The sequence below is a fragment of the Elephantulus edwardii genome, unplaced genomic scaffold (genome assembly GCF_000299155.1).
Source record: "Elephantulus edwardii isolate Elephantulus edwardi_28Jun2011 unplaced genomic scaffold, EleEdw1.0 scaffold00107, whole genome shotgun sequence".
Taxonomy (NCBI): domain Eukaryota; kingdom Metazoa; phylum Chordata; class Mammalia; order Macroscelidea; family Macroscelididae; genus Elephantulus; species Elephantulus edwardii.
Window position 1 is genome coordinate 5,026,836 of NW_006399857.1, and position 21,436 is coordinate 5,048,271.

The window sequence follows — 21,436 nt, forward strand, 5'->3', positions numbered from 1 at the left end:
TACTGATATTTATTTAACCTCTCCAGCAATTCTTTCCACAGATGTAATCAATCTGATTCATGTGAGTACAATCAGATGAAATCCATGTATACAGCCTGCATTCATGTTTCTTATAAAAGGCATTTGCAATGAATAAATCATTGATCGTGCAGAATTCTATCATTCTACTGCCAACCTCAAATCAATGATTGTACACAATTCTATCATTCTATGTCCAGTCTCATTTCTATCACCACATTCATGTTTTCCTACGACTGATTCTCATTTCCTGTTCCAAACTTTTTCACTTCAGTCATCCATTATTATAAATGATTTCTGACTGAAAAAGTTGGTAAAAATATTCTATTTCTTCCTATTTGCCTCTGGCTGTTGGTATCCATATTTGAATGATAGTGGTGCTAACAGATATTCCTTGTAAGTGTATGGATATTATCCTATTGCTCACAACATTGTATTTCAAAATGGATCTAGAAATGGTCTTTTTAACCATGAATGTGAGCCCATTTTTTATCACCTTTTCATCTTTAGAAGATTTGATTAGATTCAATTAGATTATTTTTGATCCAAAAATATCTCATGCCAATCCATCTCATTTTTCCAATATGGCAAGATTTATGCATTCCATTTCTTTCTCAACAATGTTTAATTTTCTACATTTGTGCTTCTTATATTCCATGTTAAAATTATTATTGTGTTCTTACAACATTTTTTTCCTCATTTGTGTTACCAAATTGAGGGCTCAGCCTCAGATGCCTTATCTGCTAATCTACTATAACTACACTCTACTTTCCACAGGGTTTTTGAAGGCTTGTTCTTTCAGAAATGGATGGCCTGCCAATCCTCCTTTCTGTTCCTGTTGTTGTTATGTTCCGTCGAGTTGCTTGTGATTCATAGTAACTCTATTCACAAGTACTCTGAACTCTGCTCTATCCTGATCCACTCTCTGTTTCTGACATACTTACCCCCATTACTCCAGTAAATATGGCAATCAATCTCATCTGCGTCGTCCTCTCCTGCCCTGCCCCTCTACCTTTCCAACCATGATGTTCTTCTCCAATTCCAATTCCAATTCCAATTCCAATTCCAATTCCAATTCCAATTCCAATTCCAATGTCCCTCCTGGCCACATGAGTAAAGTATATGTGATGGAGCTTCAAAATCCTCGCTTCCAAAGAACAGCTTTGTTTCATCTTCTCAAAGACAGATATGTTTGATCTCTTGGTAATACATTATATGTTTAAAACTCTGCTCCAGCACTACAACTCAAAGATATCAGTTTTTCTTCTGTCATTGTTATTCATTGTCCAGTAGTTTGATGCACAGTAAGTAATTGGAAGACCGTAGTCTGTCTGAATTTGGATGCTCATCTTTAGAACAATATCTGACATACAAGCATTTTCCCAAAAGTGGCAAATGATAGCTATTTCCCCATTACAGAAGTAACCAATAGATTCCGTGTTAGTTCCCCACTTTGGCAGCAGGGATGCATCCTGTCTCTATACCTTTTCAATCTGAATGTGGAACAAATCATTTGGGATGCTGGACTTCTTTATGATGAAGAATGTGGCATAAAAATTGGAGAAGACTCATCTATAATCTACATTATGTGGATAACAAAACATTTCTTGCTGAAATTGAGGAGGATCCGAAGTGTTTGCCAAGAAAGGTCAAGGACTGTAGTCTTCAATACTAATTGATGGTCAATCTGAAGAATGGAAAGATTCTCGCCACTAAGCCAATTGGCAGCATTATTATAAATGGAAAAGAGATTGAAACACTTAAGATTTTCAGCTTGCTCACCTCCATAATCAGCACACTGGGATCAGTAGTCAGGAAGTCAAAAGATGAATTACATTAGGGAAATCTACTGTCAGTGACCTCTCCAAAGGCTAAAGAGTAATAATGTCAATCTAGAGACTAAGGTGCACCTTATCCAAGCCATAGTCTTTGCAAATATGTGCTACATGTCATAAAGCTGGACAATGACTAGGGATGATAGGAGAATTGATGCCTTTGAGCTGTGATGCTGGAGAAGAGTATTAAATATACCATGGACTGCTAAGAGAACCAACAGGTTTATCCTAGAGAGGGTGAGACCAGACTGCTCCTTGGAGGCAAGGATTCTGAAGCTTCATCTGACATACTTTGGGCAAGTTGCAAGGCAAAACCAGTCCTTCATGCTTGGGAGGTTAAAAGAACAGCACAGGAGAGGAAGATCTTTAATGAGATGAATTGATTTAGTAACTGGAGTAATAGGGATAAGTGTGTCAGAGACCATTAGATTGGCATAGGATAGAGCAGGGTTCAGAACTGTTGTGCATAGGGTCACAACAAGTTGCAAGAGACTCTCAGGCCATAACAACAACAATAACAATATGTGTTAGTTTAGTGGTATCAATACAATTACTAACTACAGAAATCATTGTTCTTTTGTAAGAACCAACACATAATTGATTCTTCAATGGGTTTCCAAGGCTATTTATTGCACAACAGTAGGTCATCATCTCAGACAAGGATCTCTTAACAAAAGCTTGCAGAATACTCCTGGACCTCCAGAAGAAAAAGATTGATAACCCATTTACAAAATGGGCAAAAGACATGATAGAGTTTTCACAGAGGAAGACATTCAGATGACCAAAACCACATGAGGAAATGCTCAAAATCACTGGCAAAAAGAAAGAAATCAAAACTACAATAAGAGACCATCTTAATCCAGTAGTAGTGGCAAAGATTAGCAGGGCACAAAGCAATAAATGTTGGAGAAGATGTGGAAAGGCGGGAACTCTCATACACTGTTGGTGGGATTGTGAAATGCTGCAACAACTTTACAAGGCAGTTTGGCATTTTCTCAGACAGTTGAACATAGAAATTCCATATGACCAGCTATTCCATTATTATAAATATATTGCAAAGAAATTAGAGCAGTGTTATTTACCATCACAAAACATGGAAACAGCTCAAAAATCCAATCACAACTGAATGGATTGAGAAATTGTGGAATATTCATATGATGAATACTATGCAGCACTCAGGAGTGATGATTTAGAAAAATAATACATAGCTTGAGAGATCCTAGAGAGTATTATGCTGAGTGAACTAACTCAGTCTTTTAAGGACAAATACTGCATAAGGTCATTACTGTAAAATTCAAAGGATAACTAATAAAATATTTATGAGGACCCAAGGGGAGAATGCGTGGGATCAGAGGAGTGAAGATGGGAAGCGGCAGCAGATTTGCACAGTTTGGTGGCTAGAAGGAGGGAGTGAAGGAAATGAGAAAAACATGACATGAACCTGCAAAGACTGGGTAATGATGGATGAGGTCCAATGTAATGCATGGGAATGATTGTGTGAAACACAATATGAATTAAAAATGACATGAAACACAATGTATATGAACTTTGTGAACAAATCAATATAAAAGAAATCAATATAAAAAGAAAAAAAAAAGTAGATAGCGCATTTTTCTGCTGTGGAGCAGCTGGTGGGTTCAAACTGTAAAATAGAGTTCCCTAAATACAAAACATCCTCCTTGAATAAATGCCAGTTGATTTTTGCAACAAAGTTTATTGAGTGACTTAATTTATATAGCTTGTTATTTGTTATTTATAGTTGGTAAATATATGTAGACTATCATCTAAGGATGATTTTCCACTCACGAGGAGGAGAAGTTACTAAAATTTTATGCTAATCTACAGTTGAATGATAAAGATAATTGCTAAGCAACTTTTCCATTAAGCGGAACAGCTTTTGGATATCCTCTTTTTCACTGGATAATTTAATAATCCAAAACAAGAATTTGGAACATTGCATTTAAGAAAAGAAGCATAAGGCTAAATTGAAACGAATCGTGCATATATTCTCTTGATGTTTCCATGTGTATGTTATATACTAAGTGCATACATCAAAACTAGCTCTAGTTTTTTTTTTCCTTTATTAATGGCTCAGCCATAACATTATTAAAGCATGTCCTGCTTTGCAAATCATTAAGTAAGTGTTTAGAGGAGCACAAAAATACTTTAAAAGAGAATTGTCAATGGTAAATGCATGCCATTGGTGATGCATTTCTATGCCCCTGGACAGCATTTTGTAGTCACTTAAAAATGAAAGATATTTATAAAATTAAAGTACTACTTATATGAGGAAGTCTGAGAACTGATGACATTGTACATTTGTTAGAAGCAAAGCATAATTTGACATCTCAGAAAATAGTATAGATAGTCCCAAATTCCCTTCTCCAATGAAGCAGGAAGCATAATCTGGACTTGAAAAAGAATAAAGAATATTGCTACTGATGATCCTACTCTTATAATTCAGGAGAATTCACTTTATCCGAGAATAAGCATCCTGTAGTGTGACCAACTGATTACATTTCAGCAAGAAGGGATGGTTGCTTTTGAGAAATGATACTAGATTACAGACTAGAGATACTTAAATTATCTGTAAAGATTTCTAAATTCCATAGTAATTAGATTCTGAAATTCAAACAAACTCAAAAGCACTATTTTTATTTTCATTTCTTAAAACATAATACTTCATCATTTATTATTAAGCTATTTTAATTCCTTGTGAAGTGACAGATTACTTGGAATATTTGTAATAAATTCATATTTAAAGGTAATCCCCCCCAGTCATTATTCAGCTACAAAATGCTTATTTCATAGTGCCCCAATAGAGTTCTTTGATTTTTTTTCATTTTTATGCTGAATATTTTATATTTAAGACTATGACATAATGGTAAGGTACATTCATATAATATTAAATATATCGTTTATAACAACTATTTTATTGTATTTGTTTCTAGTTGAAAGATAAATGCTTTTATTCATTCTGTTTGGTTTTAAGCATGTTTGTTGTTGTGTGCTGTAGAGTTAGAATCAACTTATAGCTGACCTTCCAGTGGATTTTCAGAGGCAGTTAATCTCATGGGAGGAGAGTGTCCATCCTTCTCCTATGGAGCAACTGGTGGTTTCGAACTGCATGCCTTTGGGATTGCAGTTCACGTACTTGCCACTAGGCCACCACAGTAAACAATCAGAAAAAAAGACCAACAACACCAAAAACATGCTTATTGCTTCATAATAAATGTCTTATCATAAATTTCTTTCACCTAGTTGTCTTCATATAAACTGACCGTTATACTACATCTTCCCCTAAATCATTCTATAGAATGCAACAGAAAATATAGGGCGATAATTCTAGACAATAAGTGAGTATTCTGAGTCATTTTATAGAATAATATTCCTTTCAGTAGTGTTTATAACATATAACACATTTTTGGATATTGTATAAGTTAATCGTTGGTGGTGGTGGTGTTGATTGACTTCAAGTTGAGCACAACTCGTAGTGACCCTAAGAACAAAAGGCTTGAAGGAGGCCCCTCTACAACTAACGACATTTATCAAAGTTCATAGAATTTCCAGAGGCGTGTTGTTTAGAAAGTAGATGCCACTCTTGATTCCAAAAAGCCAAACAGTATTAATTAATAATCTATCTCGGTGTATTTTCATTGCATAAAGTATGTTGTTGTTGTTGTATACTGTAGAGTCAGAACTGGCCCATAGCTGACCCTCTGCATAGCTGACCGTCTGGCAGGTTTTCAGAGGCAATTAATTGCATGGGAGGAGATTGCTCATCTTTCTCCAGCAGAGCGGCTGGTGGCCTCCAACTGTTTGCCTTTGGGACTACAGCAAAACTACTTCTGACTAGATTACCATAACTCCCTATATAAAGCACAACAATGTCAATCATTCTTGTAATATAATCTGCCTTCACTAGTAACAATATTAGTATTGTCCTGAATTTTTGCTGAATTTTTCTGGACACTGAATTTTGTATCCAGTTTTTTTTTTAGGATCCTCTGTCTCTAAAGAGTTTCCCATGCTAATACTTAAAATGTATTATGCGTATGTATATATTTCTATATATTGACATAACCATACCTCTATAAATATATAGATCTAGAAATTAAGAAGAAAATACCTAGATATGTGTCAGATGAGACTCCGAATATTGCATTAGAGCACTGAGAAGCCAAAGCTAAAGAAAGAAAGCAAGGAATCAAAGAGCTGAAGACAAAATTTCAAAAGGCAGCTCGGGATGAAAAAAAAAGATACTATCATGAAATGTGAAGGGAGCTCGGAGTCAGAAAATCAAAGGGGTGAACTTTCTTAAGCTGGAGGAGTTGAAAAACAAATTCAAGCCACCAGTGGCAATAATTAAAGATACTTTGAGTAGAATGTTAAGTGATCCAAGAAGCATTAAAAGAAGATGGAAGGAGTACATAGAGTCACAGTATCAGAAGGAATTGGCTGACAAAGGAGAATTTAACGAAATAACATGTAAGCAAGAGCCTGTGGTGATGAAGGAGGAAGTTCAAATTGTTCTGAAAGAATTGGCAAACAACAAGGCTCCAGAAGTTGACAGCATACCAATTGATAAAAGAGATGTTTCCCTGAATGTGCTCAGAAAGTTGTGTCAAAAAATCTGGAGAAGAGCCAGCTGGCCAACTGACTGGAAAAGAATGATATTTGTTCCCATTACGAAGAAAGGTGACCCAATAGAGTGGGGAAATTATCAAACAATATTATTATTATTACATTCAAGCAAGATACTACTGAAAATTATCCAAAATGATTGGAACGATATGTCAGCAGAGAACTGCCAGATGTGCAGGCTGGCTTTAGAAGAAGTCATGGTACTGGGAATATTATAGCTAATGTTAGATGGATCTTATCTATCTGTACTTCATTGACTATATAAAGGCTTTTGACTGTGTGGATCACAACAAGCTATGGCTGACTCTGAGAAGAATGGGAATTCCAGAATATTTGATTGTGCTTATGTGAAACCTGTACATGGACCAAGAGGCAGTCGTCAGAACAGAGCAAGGAAACAGTACATGGTTCAAAATCAAGAAGGGGGTCTGTTAGGGATGTATTCTGTCTGCATACCTTTTCAATCTGTATGCAGAACAGATCATCCATGACACTGGATGGTACAAGAAGAAATGTGGCATCAGGATTGGTGGAAGAGTCATCAACAACCTGCGTTATGCAGATACCTTGCTTGCTGACAGTGAAGGGGACCTGAAGCACTTGCTGCAGAAGGTCAAGGATTGCAACACAACCTTCAATATGGATTGAAGCTCAACATCAAGAAAACAAAGATTCTCACGATTGGGCCAACTGGCATCAGTATGGATGGTGAAGAGATTGTGATAGTTAACAGTTTCAGTCTGTCTGCCTCCACAGTCAAAATTCTTGATACCAGCTGCAAGGAAATCAAGAGACAAATTGTATTGGCTAAGTCAGCTGTGAGGGACCTCTCAAGAGTACTGAAGAGCAACAACGTCAGGCTGTAAACTTAAGGTGCACCTGATCCGTGCTATAGTCTTCACAATTATGTGCTATGCATCAGACATTTGGACGGTGGCTACGGATGATAGAAAGGGAATTAATATCTTTGCGCTGTTGTGTTGGAGAAGAGTGTTGATTATACCGTGGAATGCTAGATCAAGCCAGTTTGTCCTGGAGAGAGTGAATCCAGAATGCTTCTTGGATTCAAGGATTCTGAAGCTTCATCTGACATGCTTTGAGTATATTGCAAGGAAGGACTGGTCCTTGGAGAGGCACATCATGTTTGGGAGAGTGGAGGGATGGTGCAGGAGAGGAAGACCCTTGATGAGATGGATCAATTCTGTGATTGGGGTGGTGGCAGTGAGTGTGTCAGAGATGGTGAGGTTGGCACAGAATAGAGCAATGTTTAGGACTCTTGTACACAGGGTAGCTATGAGTTGCAAGTGACTCAATGGCACATAACAACAACGAGAACAACACATACCTATCAATCTATCTATTATCTATCACCTATAATCTATCTATCTATAATTTATCTATCTCTGTAGGGTATGGTTCAGAGACCTTGTTTATAGAATAGCAATGAGTCTCTCATTGACTTGACAGCACATAACAACAACTACATATATATATATAAATTCTGGTGGCCTGATGCAAAGAAACTGTGCTCCCAAAACAAAGGCGTGTGGTTCAAATCCATTAATTGCTCCCCAGAAGAAAGGGAGAAAGCTAGAAAATCTCTTCTTGTGTGATTTACTGCCCCAAAACCCACTGGGGCACTGACACTGAGTCAGTGTCAATTTGACAGCACATAACAATAACCATACATATTCTACATAGCAGTTAATATAAAGTAATCTAATTCTTGAATGTTAATCTAAGAATTAGAGGTTTGAAAACTTGTAGTGGCATCTTATAGAAAAAATATTACCACTGAAATTCTGTGGAATGATACCATAATAGCTAAGTATTATTGAAGAAAAATTTAAAAAGTCAGTCTCACAATTTCTGACCTTATTATTTATGACATGGTTATAATAGAATCAAGTGGATTGACGTGCTGACCGCCACAATGGATTCTTGGTATCAGGAAGGGTGAGGGTGGCACAGGATAGAACAGGAGTCAAATCTTTTGTTCATAAGTTTGCTATGAGTTGTACTCAACTTGATGGCACCAAACAACAATATAACAGTCAAAGAAGCCTTGTACTGGAATAAAAGAAACATGTAGAAAATGTATCATTGATGATCTTTCTCTTTGATTTACCATCTACATTTCAAAGCATGATATTCTTTCCCAAGGAATAGCCTCTGCTGGTTATTGTTGTTGTTGTTATGTGCCGTCTAGTCACTTGCGACTCATAGCGACCCTATAGACAACATCCCTAAACTCTGCTCTGTCCTGTGCCAATTGTACTGTCTCTGACACTCCCATCCTGATTACCCCAGTCACTGAATCAATCCACCTCACAGAGGGCCTTCCCCTCCTGTGCTGTCCCTCCACCCTACCAAGCATAATGTCATTCTCCAAGGATGTGTCCCTCCTTACAACATGTCCAAAGTATGTTAGACGAAACGTCAAAATCCTTCCCTCCAATTAGCCACCCGTTGAACCTTTTCCAGGATGAATCTGTTTGTTTTCCTAGCAGTTCATTGTACCCTCAATACTCTTCTCCAGCAGGAAAGCTCAAAGGATCTATTCTCCTTCTATCCTCCTTAGTCATTGTCCAACTCTCTGATGCATAACAAGTGATAGAAAAGACCATGGCCTGTATCAGGAGCACCTTAGTCTCCAGAGAGACACCATTGCTCTTCAGTACTTTGGAGAGGTCAGTAACAGCAGACTTTCCCATGGTAATGAGCCTTTTAATTTCCTGGATACTGGTGCCAAGAGTGTTGACTGTGGAGACAAGCAAACTAAAGCTGTGAACATTCTCAATCTCTTCACCATTCATCCTGATGCTGCCAATTGGTCCAGTGGTGAGAATCTTTGTCTTCTTGACTTTAAGCCTAAATCCATATTGGTGGCTGCTGTCCTTGACCTCTGTAGCAAGCACTTCAGGGCCTCTTCAGTTTCAGCAAGTAGGGTTGTGTCATCTGCATAACGCAGATTGTTGATAGATCATCCATCAATTTTGACCCCCTTTTCTCCTCATAGAGCCTAGCATCTCAGATAATCTGTCCTACATACAGATTGACAGGGTTTGGAGACAGGACACATTCCTGGTGTACGCCCTTCACAATTATGAACCATGCAGTGTTTACTTGTTCTGTTCTGATGACTGCCTCCTGGTCCAAGTATAAGTTTCCCAGTAGCACGATCAATCCAGTGTTCTGGGATTCCTTTTCTTCTCAGAGTCAGCCACAGTTTGTCATGATCCACACAGTCAAACACCTTTGCATAGTGATTGAAACACAGCTATATATTCCTCTGGTATTATCTACTTTCAGCTAAGATCCATCTAACATTAGCTACAATATCCCTAGCACCCCTTTTAAACCCAGCCTGGACTTCTGGCAGCTCTCTACTGATGTGCTTTTCCAGGCATTTTTGGATACTCTTCAGTACAATCTTGTTTGCATGTGAAATCAATGATTGTTCTATAGTTTTCACACTCTTTTGGGTCGTCTTTCTCTGGGATTGGAATAGAAATAGATCTCTTCCAGTCAGTTGGTCAAGTTGTTGTTCTCCAGATTTCTTGGCACAACTTGGTGAGTATGTCCAGAAGAGCATCTTTTAGCTGAAATATGTCAATTGCTATACCATCTCTTCCTGGGGCCTTATTTTTTGCCATTTTCTTCAAAGCAGCCTAAAGTTCTTCCTTCATCACCACAGGCTCTTGCTCACATGTTGTTTCATGGATTTCTTCTATGTCTGCCAATTCCTTTGGATACGTTTACTCATTATATTCTTTTCATCTTCTTTTAATACTTCCTGGATCATTTAATATTCTGCCTAAAGCATCCTTGATTATAGCAACTCAGGTTTGAATTTGTTCTTCAGTCCCTTGAGCTTAAGAAATGCTGAACGAGTTTGGCCCTTTTGATGTTCTGACTCCAACTCCTTGCACATTTCATTGTAGTATTTTACTTTGTCATCCCGTGCTGCCTTTTGAAATCTTCTATTCAACTCTTTAGTATCTTGAATTCTTCCTTCTGCTTTGGCTTCTCTGTGCTCCAATGCAATTTTCTGTCTCTTCTGATATCCATTTTGGTTGTGTCTTCCTCTTCTGTCTTTGCAATGACCGTTTGCATTCTTCCTGATGATACCTTGATATCCTCGCACAACTCATTAGTGTTCAAGGCCTCAAACTTGTTACTGAGGTGGTTCTGAAGTTCAGGTGGGATAGACTCAAAGTCATTTTTTGTTTACCGTGCATTTGGTTTCATTTTACTCAACTTTAGCTTGAATTTGCATACGAGTAGTTGGTGGTCTGTTCCACAATCAGCTCCTGGCCTAGTTTTCACAGCTGATATTGAGCTTCTCCAGTGGTTCTTTGCGCAGATGTAATCTATCTGATTCCTATGCATAACATCAGGTGAAATCAATGTATATAACCTGCGTTTATGTCTCTTAAAAAATGTATTTGCTATTAATAAGTCATTGTTTGTGCAAAATTCAATAATTCTCTCTCCAGCTCCATTTCTGTCACCGAGTCAATGCTTTCCAACTACTGTATCTTCTTCTCTGTTCCCAACTTTTGCATTCCAGTCACCCATTATTATCAATAAATACATCTTGACTGCATGTTTGATCGATCTCTGACTGTAAAAGTTGGTTAAAATCTTCTATTTCCTCTTCCTTGGCTCTGATTTTTGGTGCATATATCTTAACGATAGTGGTATTCTCTGGACTTCCTTGTATGCACATGGATATTATCCTGTCACTCTCAATATTGTACTTCAAGATGGATCTAAAAATTACTTTCTTAACTATGAAAGCAACTCCATTTTTCCTCATCTTTTCATCTCCAGAGTAATATATCATATGATCATCCGATTCAAAATGCCCCATGCCAGTCCATTTCATCTCACTAATGCCTATGTCAATATTTATGTATTCCATTTCTTCCTTAACAATATCTAATTTTCCTACATTCATGGTTCTCACATTCCATGTCCCAGTCACTAGTGTCTGCTTACACCTATTCTTCTTCCTTTGTATTTCCATACTTGAAAGCTCAACTTCAGTTGCCCTTTCTTTTATCTACATGTATTATGTTGTACATAGGGTTTTCAGAGGCCTGCTATTTCAGAAGTGGATGGTCAATCCTTCTTATTAGTTTGTTTTAATATGAATATTCAGATTTAGAGAAGTATCAGACAGACCAGTATTTTATAGAAAAAGGGAAACTTATATCCCTTATTGTGTAGTTAACCATTATTATCAAGATGCTACCAAGCCAAAGGTGGGTGAATTTTAATCTGTGGCCCTTGGGCCTGTCTTTCATTCTTTTTATTCAGACATTCCTCTAGTCGTATAGCCCTGTTGTACAAGTTGCCGTACCGCAGTCACTTTTGGTTGCTGTGAGGCTGAACACTGTGACACTGATGTGTCAAATGTGTTAATGGTTGGCTACCCAATACACACAGAGAGTGGGGTGGAGCTCCCAGACTAAAACAAGCTTGGAAGGAGGAGTGGCATCCACTTCCATAATAACTTGCCTCCGGAAACCGTACGAACCTGGAGAGAGGATGAAAGCAAGTCATACTCTTGCCAATTTAACAAGGAAGTTGTGTCATCTGCATAACTCAGGCTATTGATGAGAATTTTTCTAATCCTGATATAACATTCTTCTTCAAAAAGTACATTTTCTCTAATGTTTTTCTCAGCATACACATAAAATAGGTATAGAGAAAGGATACAGCCATAAAACTTACCTTTCCTGATTTTAAGCCATGAATTATTCCTTTGCTCATTGTTGTTTTGTGCTGTTAAGTCTTGTGACTCATAGTGATCCTATGTATAACAGTCCTGAAACCTTCTCTATCCTATGCCACCTTTACTGTCTCTGACAAATCTACCCTCATTATCCTAGTCACTGAGTCAATCCATCTTGTCATTGATCTCCCTCTCTATCTCTGTCCCTTCAACCTTCCAAGCATGATGTTTCTCTCTAAGAACTGGTCCTTCATTGCAAAATGCCCACATTATGTTAGACAAAACCTGAGAATCCTTGCCTCCAAGGAGCAGTCTGTTTTCACCCTCTCCAGGACAAACCTGTTTGTTCTCCTAGTATTCCATGTATACTCAGCACTTTCCCAGCACCACGGCTCAAAGGCATCAATTATCTTTCCATTATCCCTAGTCATTGTCCAGCTCTCTGATGCATAGCAATTACGAAGACTATGACTGGAACAAGTGCACCTTAGTCTCCATACTGACATTGTTCCTCTGCAGTAGCCTGGAGGGGTCCCTGACAGCAGATTTTTCCAATGCAATTCATCTCTTGATTTCCTGGCTGCTGGTACTAAGAGTGCTGATTGTGGAGCCAAGCAAACTACAGTTGTTAACAATCTCAATTTCTTCACCATCTATCATGCTGCTGCCAATCAGCCTAGTGCTGAGAATCTTTGCTTTCTTGATATTGAACTTCAATCTATATTGAAGGCTGCAGTCCTTGACCTTCTGCACTAAGCACTTCATGTCATTCTCAATTTCAGCAAGCAGGGTTGTGTCATTTGAATAATGCAGGCTGTTAATTAATGTTCCTTCAATGCTTGATGCCACATTCCTCCTCATACAGTCCAGCCTCCCAAATGATCTGTTCTTCATATATATTAAAAAGTTATGGAGACAGAATATATCCTTGGTATATATCCTTCCTGATTTTGAACCATGTAGTGTCTCCTTGTTTTGATGACTGCCTCATGGTCCAAGTATAGGTTTCAGATAAGCATGACCAAGCTTTCTTCTATTCCCATTCTTCTCAGAGTCAGCCACAGTTTGTTGTGATCCACACAGTCAAATATCTTTGCATAGTCATTGTGGCAAACAGATAGACATTCTACTGGTATTCTCTGCTTTCAGCCAAGATCCATCTAACATTAGTTATAATAGCCCTAGTACACGGCCTCTCTAAACCCAGACTAAAAAAAAAAAAAAAACCCAGACTGCACATCTGGCTGTTCTCTGTTGATGTGTTGTTACAGTAGTTTTTGGATAATTTTCAACAGAAACTTTCTTGCATGTGATATCATTGATATTGTTTAATAATTTCCACACTCTGTTGGATCACCTTTCTTTGGAATGCGAGCAAATATAAACCTCTTCCAGTCTATTGTCCTCCAGATTTAGTGGCTCATTTTAGACAATATATTTTTATTTTTGGTTTTGGTTTTGTTTGTTTGGGGTTTTTGTTTGTTTGTTTGTTTCGTTTCCTTTGGTTTTTGTTTTTGTTTTTTGGTGTTTTTTGTTTGTTTGGTTTTGGTTTTTTTGCCTAGAGCTAAGTTACAAATGAGCTTAATTACATGTTCTGGGATTCCCGTTCTTCTCAATATTGTTGTTTTTGTTGTTAACTGCCGTTGAGTCACTTAAAACGCATAGTCACCCTATGTACAATAGCTCTGTATCTTCCTCTAACCTGAGCTAATTCAACTGTCTCCGACATACCTACCCCCATTACTCCAGTCACTGTGTTAGTCCATCTCATACAGGGTCTTCTTCTCCTGTGCTGTCTTTCCACCCATTCCAAAGATGATGTCCCTCTGCAAGGACTTGTTTCTTGTTGCAACATGCCCAAAATATGTGAGATGGAGTTTCTAAATTCTCTCCTTCAAAAGGCCGCTGGATTTCACCCTCTCTGGGGTAGAGCTGTTTGTTCTCTTGGAAGTACATGGTATGTTCAATGACACAACCCTGCTGGCTGAAACTGAGGAGGACCTCATGCACTTACTGCAGAGGGTCAAGGATTGCAGCCTTCAATATGAACTGAGGCTCAATGTCCAGAAGACAAAAATTCTCACCACTGGACCAATCGGTAGCATCAGGATAGATGGTGAAGACATTGAGATTGTTCACAGTTTCAGTTTGCTCGGCTCCACTGTCAACACTCTTGGCACGAGTAGCCAGGAAATAAAAAAACGTATTGCGATGGGAAAGTCTGTGGTTAGGGACCTCTCTAAAGTACTCAAGAGCAACGGTGTCTCTCTGGAGACTAAGGTGCGCCTGATACAGGCCATGGTTTTTGCAATCACTTGTTATGCATCAGAGAGTTGGACAATGACTAGGGAGGATAGGAGAATTGACACCTTTGAGCTGTGGTGCTGGAGAAGAGTACTGAATGTACCATGGACTGCCAAGAAAACAAACAGATTCATCCTAGAGAGGATTAAACCAGGCTGTTCCTTGGAGGCAAGGATACTGCGGCTTTGCCTGACATTCTTTGGACATGTTGTAAGGAGAGACAGGTCTTTGGAGAGGGACATCATGGTGGGCAGAGTGGAGGGACAGCGCAAGAGGGGAGGACCCTCTATGAGGTGGATCGATTCAGTGACTGGGGTAATCGAGATGGGTGTGTCGGAGGCAGTGAGATTGGCACGGGATAGAGCAGGGTTTAGGGCTGTTGTACATAGGGTCGCTATGAGTTGCAAACAACTCGACGGCACATAACAACAACAACAACTACTACTCAAAGGCATTGATTCATCTTCTTTTGTCATTGTTAGTCATCATCCAACCCTCTGATACATAGCAAGCAATTGTAAACTCGGAGCTTGCATTAGATGTGCCTAGACTAATATGATTGCTCTTCCGCATTCTAGAGAGGTCCCTGAGAACAAATTTTCCTAGTGCAATTTGTCTTTTCATTTTATGACTGCTGGTACCAAGAGTATTTATTGAAGAGATAAGTAAACTGAAATTGTTAACAATCTCAATTTCTTCTCCATCTAACATGTTGCTGCCATTATATCAAGTGGTAAGAATCTTTTCTTGATTTTGATATTCAATTCTTATTGAAAAGTAGTCTTTGAACTTTTGCAGGAAACACATCAAGTCCTCTTCGATTTTAGCAGCAAGAATGTGTCATCTGCATACCACAGGTTGTTGATGAGTCTTCCTCCAATCCTGATGCCACATTCCTCATCATAAAGTCCCATCTACCAAAAGATCTGTTCCACATACAGATTGAAAATTTATGTCAATAGAATGCATCTCTGGTGTACACCTTTCCCGTTTCAGTTTCCTTGCTCAGTTCTGACTTCTGCTTCCTAGTCCAAGTATAGGCTTCACCTGAGCACTATCAAGTGTTCTGGGGTTCCCATTCTTCTCAAGAACAGTCAAAAGTTGTTGTGATCCACAGAGTTAAAGTCCTTTGCATAGTCAATGAAATACAAATAGACATACTTGTGGGATTCTGTCATAGTTTACTATGATTTACACAGTTAAGTGTCTTTGCATAATCAATGAAACACAAATATATATTCTTCTGGTATTCTTTGCTTTCAGCCAGGTGTCAAGCCTCTTTTAAATCCAGCTTGAACTTCTGGAGTCCTCTATTAATCTACTGCTCTAGCATTTTATAATTATATTTGGCAATATTTTGTTTTTATGTGATATTAATGCATTGATTGCTGTTTTTAAGTTCTCATGAATTACCTTTCCTGAGACAGGGTACAACTATGCATCTCTACCGTTCAGTCAGCTAGACAGTTGTCCTCTACATTTCCTCGCACAGGTCTGCATCTCTCATGGGGTTGCGTCTGTCAAACGAAACATGGCATTTGATATCCCATCAATTTCTGGGACCTTATTTTTTGTCAATGCCTTCAGTGAAACTGGAACTTACTCCTTCATTACTGTTGGCTTTTATTAATATTACACTTAATGAATTTTTTCAGTAATAGTATCTTGTTTTTACATAGTGACTCTGTGTATTCCTTTCATAATCTTTTTTTTTATTTTCTCCTTTTTTTCTTATTGAATATCATCGAATCAGATCTGACAGGTACAGGAGGAGATTGTCCCTCCTTCTCCAGTGGAGCATCTGATGGATTAAAATAGCCCACCTTTGAGAGATTGCAGCACAACTTCTTGTCACTAGAGCTCTTTCTCCTTGCATATTCTTTTGATGATTCTGGAGCTGTTCAAAAGTTTGCACATGGCATAAGTAATATTAATCAAGAATTGGCTTTGTTTTACAGTTAATTCAACTTCAGAAATGCCAAGTTAGTTAAACAATTTTTATTCTCTAACTCCAGTCTTTGCACATTCCATTCTAATGCTCTTCTTTGCCTTATTGAGCTGATCTTTGTAATCCTCTGTTTATTTCTTGTTTTGCCATTTCTTTTCTTTTATTTTGACTTCTGGAGGCAATTTTCTGTCTTATATCCATTTTGGTTTTTTCTTCCTTCTTCTGTCTCTGTAATGACCTTTGCTCTCTTCATGAAGGACATCTTTACGTCAAATTGTAACTTCTCCGGTTTTTGATCATTCAATGCCTCATACCTGTTGTGTAGATGATTTTTAAATTCTTATAGAATACACTCATTGTCATATTTTATTTGGTTCTTGTTAACTTGTTTTAATTTTCTTTAGCTTCAATTTGAACTTGCACTTGACTAGTTGATGGAGTTTCACAATCTGCACTTGCCCTGGTTTTGACTGCTGATCATGAACTTCTCCAATGATTCTCTTTATAGATGTAGTCAATGTGGAGTTCATCAGGTGAAATCCATGTGTAAAGATGACTTATGTCTTATTTTAAAAGGTATTATCAATGAATAAATCATTGAATATACAAAATCCAATCATCTGATGTTCAGCCTTATTTCTGTCACCAGTACTTTAATTTTTGACTACCATTCCTTCCTCATTGTTTCCAACTTTTACATTCCAATCACCAATAATTATTTATGCAACTTCATTGGGGGCTTGGCAAATTTCAGACTTCAAAGTTTGGTAGAAATTCTCAATTCCCTTCTCTTGTCTTTGGTTGTTGGCACATATAATTGAATAATATTTGTATTAAAGTGTCCTTCTTGTATTTGTGCAAATAGTATATTATTACTCACAATATACACTGCTGTTAAATTATATCAAAACAATATTTTTAAAATAGAATTAAGTCCTTAATAATTTATTTTAATTTGACAAACTCCTAATACTAAAAAGAAATGTTGTATCTGGTGTTGTCAAATGCCACAAAGGTTTCCTATGGATTAACACAGTGTAGGAAGCAGTTCTTAAATAACAGACCTCTGATAACCTTATGACCAAAAGACTAACACAGGTAGTTACAGTATTAAAGGAAAAATTGAGGTTAGAAGTAATTCAAAATGAGGAACTAAAAGGGAAAATATCCTTTACTAATCAGATCATGGAACTATGAAATTTGAACATTAGAAAACTAGAAATTGTGAAAAATTAAATGAAACACATCATACATTGAATTGATGCCTTTGAGCTGTGGTGTTGCAGAAGAGTACTGAACATTCTATGGACTGCCAAAAGAAAAATCAAAAATGTCTTTGAAAAAGTGCAGCGAGAGTGCTCCTTGAAGGTAAAGATGATAAAAGCTTCGCCTCACATACTTAAGACATGTTGTGAAAAGAAGCTGTTCTTTAGAAAGGGATCAGATCCTTGGAAAAGCGGAGAATTGTCACGGAGAGGAAGACCTTCAACCAGGTATATTGACACAGTTACTATCACAATGGGTTCTAGTGGATTTAGAAGTATGAGGATGGAACAGAATAAGACAGAGTCCAGATCCATTATTAACAGGGACTCTTATGGATTGTACTTGACTTGTTGGCACCTAACAGCAACAACATTGACATTTAGCTGCCTTTATTTTGAATATAACTCCAGATGACTTGATGTGTGTCAGTATAGAAGTTGTGAGTGCAAAGTTGTTCATAGTTTTCATTATTCCTGGATCTCTAAATTTTTATTTAAAGTCTATTTTAATTTATAAGTGGAAAAATATGCACGTCCATAAAGGGAACTTCATGGATTTTTTTTTCAATGACTGACTTTTTTGTTTTGTTTTCTTATTTTTTATTTATTGGTTTGCTTACAAAATTCATAAACATTGAGTTTCAAACTATTCTTCATTCATATTGCTTCATGCAATCATTCTTATGCATTGCATTTTATAAAATTAATCATCATTAGACCTGAGTTTTGAATACAGATCATCAAGCCTTTCTTAAGAAGTGCTTCTGACTGAACTCGAACTTCTGGCCATGCACTTATCACCAAGTATGTTAATAGTTCATATCAACAGGAATTTAAAGAAGGGACAATAATTATCAAATCCAGCTAAATATATGACAGATTTGGGATTAATGCACAGTATGAATGAATATGTTCAGTAGACATTTGAATGAAAGATATAAGTGCAAAGCTATTTTTATTTCTGTTATTTAGAGGGATCTAGAGTCTCATTTAATGTCTCATTTAATTTATAAGAAAGAATTTTCACTTCCAAAAGGGAATTTATAAGGTTATACAAATTCTTCTGAAATTTTCCCCAGTTATTATTAAATGATTGGCACCAAATTATAATTTACATTTTGGAAACCCTTTAGGTTTTTTAAATCAAGTGAATAAACAAAAATATTCTCACACTGTTTCAGAATATTTTTGTTGGATGGTTCAAAGAACTTTCAGAAAATGTATTTTAACTTTACTCAGTTTGGGGCCAGATAAAACCAAAATAAATTCTCTTACCTTATTCCCAGAAGAATTAACTTTCCATTTTTTCTAAGTCCCCATTCTGATTTAGTAAAATAAACATCAATTATTCTGCCTCTCAACAGTTTAAAATCTTACTTTATTCTTTCCACTATTAATTAAAATTGAAATCTTAAAGGTATGTTTTGGCTACTGATTATCAACTGCACTTCACATTAAATTGTCCTTTAATGATTCAGTTTTGTGGTGTTAGATCTTTGAAAAATGTTTTTGTTTTTTGTTTGTTTTGTTTTGTTTTTATCCATTGTTTTATCTTTTCCTGGGGGCATGGTCCCCAATTGTCTCAACTGCAGAAACATGGTTTACAAATATCAGTGTCTACACATCATTATTGGAAGCAGGAGTGGCATCCACTTCCATAAATAACTTGCCTTCGGAAGCCCTGTGAACCTGAACCTGGAGAAAAGATGAAAGTCACGCATGCAAGTGTCAAGGACTTTCGTTCTTAGAATGGATATGAGTCTCCCATGACTCGATAGCACTTAACAACAACAACTACAACACATCATTAAGGCCAACATAAGAGAGAAGGCAGAAGAGACTGCTGTGAGGCATAGTCTGATGGAATCTTAGAAATGGAAACATGGTTAAAGGTTTTGCTTATGTACAATTAAATAAAGAGCTGACTTGGGACTGCTATGAGTTAAGGCTTGTGGGAAAACTGAGAAACCCAGTAGCTTCCTACATTTGTGAGCTGGTCTAAACCTGAGTACTTTCACTATGTGATAATCTTTGCCTTTGTTTGTTGCCCCTAACTTGTTTCCTTAATAAACCCCACAACTTCTGCAATGAATAGCAGACAGGGTGATTAATGGAACTTGGTTCAGCAGCATGGAGGCTATGTCTTACCAAGGGATCGATTTTATATACTGAATGTTATTTATGGAATGTCCTTTGTGGAGTTAACAGAAGTCAGAGGAGGCCACCCTCACATTGCATTTGCTCCTTTTACAATCTCTGTTTTGCATTTGCTTTTTTTACAAATTTAAATTTAAATAATGTATAGAAAAAGAATAAACCAACTTCTGTTCATCAGGTCTTTGTAGTTTTGTTTCCTTTATGTTATTTTTTCAATTTCTAAAATTATATTTCACTTAGAAGCTTTAGCAAGAGGGCTGACCTTTTATTTATTATAATACTCTTGGTAGAGATTAATTTACTTTGTAAATGTTTACTGTTGTTTCAGCTGACTTCAAATGGGAGCTGAGAACACACTGATAAACACACCAGGAAGTTGTCCAGCTACTTCATAACTCTTGAAATTACTTTTATCCTTTCCTGAAATGATATTTTACAATTTTCTAATAGTGAGTCCCTAAGGAAAATGTAACTGATATTTTTATGAATTCTACTGCTTCAGTAAATAGCACTATTATTCTCTTGTATACTGTTAGTGAAGATATCTTGTTGTCAGAAAATTGTAAATCTCTGAAGTTCAGGCATATTGTGCTTCATTTTGTGATTTCATTTTCTAAAAATTAATGATATATAAGATGTGAAAAGTCAAGAAAATTGGTGTTATATTCCTAACAGATGTCACAGACATTCCATGTACAGACTCAAGTTCCAGGGAGCTATGATTACTTAAGGGTAAGGAATTGCACTGGGAAACCAAAGGCATACAAATTTGAATCCACCAGCTGATTTGTGGGAGAAAAATGGCCTGGAGAGTCAGCCATGAGAAGGATCAGACTTGATGGTATACAACAACAATAGTTTCTAACAGAGACTCAATCATAACTTTTTTTAGTTATGTGTGACAATTGAGTGAATCCGTATGTCTCTAAAGACAATGGTCTTGGATAAAAAACTTTCTATTTTTTTATTAATATGAAATCAAATATGTGCTTCAATATGAATGTCGTATTTGAGAGGAAAACATTCCATAGGTTGTGTTTTTCTTTTTTAGGCCAAATTAAACCAGCATATGTGAAATTTTCTATGGAATATGTGGAAGAAGCAGACAAAAAAAAGGGGTTGCCAAGACTGACTTCTATCTGCTACGTATAGAGAAACTGTCTTCTTCAATAAAATCCATGTTGTTATATACTAGTGAGTTGCCTGAGACTCATAGTAACCCTATATATAATAATTCTGAACCCTTCTCTATCTTGAGTCAATTTCATTGACTTTGACACACTTGATCCCATTATCTCAGTCACTGAGTCATTCCATCTCATCCAGGGTTTTCCACTCTTGCGCTATTTCTCCATCCTTTCAAGAATGATCTAAGAGTCTGGAATGAAGGTTGCAGAGTGGAGTATACTTCGGGTGGGAGTGGGGATGTGCTGGGGAGGTGGGATTGTGTACCAATAAAGGAGTTTTTCTTTTGCCTTTCAAGAAGAGAAGCGAACTGGGGGTGGGGGTGGGGGTGAGTGGG